This window comes from Crinia signifera, chromosome 6 (genome assembly GCF_055691185.1).
Source record: "Crinia signifera chromosome 6, ASM5569118v1, whole genome shotgun sequence".
Lineage (NCBI taxonomy): Eukaryota > Metazoa > Chordata > Amphibia > Anura > Myobatrachidae > Crinia > Crinia signifera.
The window spans coordinates 100,201,694-100,204,545 of record NC_139222.1 but is presented as its reverse complement, the minus strand read 5'-3'; positions in this window follow the sequence as shown (position 1 = coordinate 100,204,545).

Genomic DNA, 2,852 nt, shown 5'->3' with positions numbered 1-2,852 from the left:
AAAAAATAAAGGGAACACTAACATAACACATCCTAGATCTGAATGAATGAAATATTCTTATTAAATGCTTTGTTCTTTACATAGCTGAATGTACTGACAACAAAATCACACAAAAATGATCAATGGAAATCAAATTTATTAACCCATGGAGGTCTGGATTTGGAGCCCCCCTCCAAATTAAAGTGGAAAAACACACTACAGGCTGATCCAACTTTGATGTAATGTCCTTAAAACAAGTCAAAATGAGGCTCAGTAGTGTGTGTGGCCTCCACGTGCCTGTATGACCTCCCTACAACACTTGGGCATGCTCCTGATGAGGTGGCGACTCCTGCACTGTCTGTGGTGCAACGTGGTATTGGTGGATAGAGCGAGACATGATGTCCCAGATGTGCTCAATTGGATTCAGGGCTGGGGAACGGACAGGCCAGTCCATCAATACCTTCATCTTGCAGCAACTGCTGACACACTCCAGCCACATGAGGTCTAGCATTGTCTTGCATTAGGAGGAACCCAGGGCCAACCAGCCCCCAGCATATGGTCTCACAAGGGGTCTGAGGATCTTATTTCGGGGTCTGTCACGTGCTCAGTGTGTACCTGCTTTCATCTGTGAAGAGCACAGGGCACCAGTGGCGAATTTGCCAATCTTGGTGTTCTCTGACAAATGACAAACGTCCTGCACGATGTTGGGCTGTAAGCAAAACCCCCATCTGTGGATGTTGGGACCTCATACCACCCTCATGTAGTCTGTTTCTGACCGTTTGAGTAGACACATGCACATTTCTGGCCTGCTGGAGGTCATGTTGCAGGGCTCCTGTTCCTCATTGCACAAAGGCGGAGGTAGCGGTCCTGCTGCTGGGTTGTTTCCCTCCTACAGCCGCCTCCATGTCTCCTAAAGAAACTGGCCTGTCTCCTGGTAGCGCCTACATGCTCTGGACACTATGTTGACAGACACAGCAAACCTTCTTGCCAAAGCTCGCATTGATGTGCCATCCTGGATGAGCTGCACTACCTGAGCCACTTGTGTGGGTTGTACACTCCATCTCATGCTACCACTAGAGTGAAAGCACCGCCAGCTTTCAAAAGTGACCAAAACATCAGGTAGAAAGCATAGGAGCTGAGAAGTGGTCTGTGGTCACCACCTGCAGAACAACTTCTTTATTGGGGGGTTTCTTGCTAATTGCCTATACTGTAATTTCCAACTGTTGTCTATTCCATTTGCACAACAGCATGCGAAATGGATTGTCAATCAGTGTTGCTTCCTAAGTTTACAGTTTGATTTCACATGAGTGTGATTGACTTGGAGTTACATTGTGTGGTTTCCCTTTATTTTTTTGAGCAGTGTACTATACATAGGCAAACGCATTGGGGTTTCCGGTTGCCCAGAAACCCCCTCCTCTTGTTAAGTGTCTAAAAATATGACAATAGTAATACAGGTTGAGTATCCTGTATCCGAATATCCGTTATCCGAATTATTCTGAAAACCATACATTTCAGAAAGTGACAAAAACATTTTTTTTTGCTAAAAACTCACTGGGGACATTTGTAACAGCACTACTGAGGACATGATATGTAACTGGCACTATATATGTACAAGAAAATGATTGCTTGGCATTCAAATTCAATATCTGAAATAGTACACAAATTTTGTTTCATGTTTTGAAACCTTGTTTTTTGAACAAATAAAATATATTTGTGTGTATTTTATGTGGTTGATGTGTTTATACAGCATAAATGCAAGATACTTCAAAATACATCATTGTATTAAAATATTCCAAAATACGGAATAATCCGTTATCCAAAATTCTCCTGGTCCCAAGCATTTTGGATACGGGATACTCAACCTGTAGTATATAATATGATTACTTGAGCTGCTGCCACTTCATGCAGTATAAGGGACAGAGCAGAGCTGCTGAACATGCACAGTGGTAGCAGCTTTTTCTACCAAGAGTCCTCAATCAGTGCACTGGACCAGGGAGTAGCAACCAGGAAGAAGAAACAGGAGCCTTACCATGAGGTGGGAGAATATGTGCTTAGAAAGTGCAGTACTGGTTCCATTATGTTTGTGTATTTATTATGGTATGTTTAACCTTTTCCTGACCACTTATTAATATTATTTAAATGTTTGATACAGTCTATAATATATAGACCATTTGTAGTGTTAGGTATTTCATGCAGAATCCAGTGTATAAAAAGACCAATATTTACATTAATGTCCAGGGTCGTTACTCGGGTTCTGCAGAGTTGGAGATTGTGGACTGCATTTGAAAACCCCTCACTAGAAATGCACAAGTCTTTTAACCCTATTTCTCCACAATATAATAATGAAGTGTCAGACACACAACTGGGACAACTCAGTGTCTGGAAAGTATATACTGTATAAATGTGAAAACCACGTCTACCATATAAATATCATTAAATAGAAACACAAATACAAAATACACATTATATTTAACATAATGAAATTTGAGAAGTGAATCTGCAAACATTCAATTAATGCTGCAGATTATCATCATCATCATCATTATGTCTCACTGCACATGCCCTCTGGAATCTCCAATAGATGCACCTAACAGGTGTATATAGATTTGTATACAGCACTACCTCAGTCAGAAGTAAGTGAACGTAGTGTAATTGTACTTGCTTGGCCTATGCTTTGCCCACAGCTTCCTTCCCTAGTTATGTGCCTTGTATGTCCACATAGAGACCACCAACTCTACTCTCTTGAGAAAAATGTCTGGGTAAATTGCCAGCAATACCTTTGATTGGGAGACCCAGATAGGGTTACCACCTAGTCCCTTTAATTCCGGACACATATTAATTACACAGGTTCTGTGGCTGGCTGACTTCAAGAC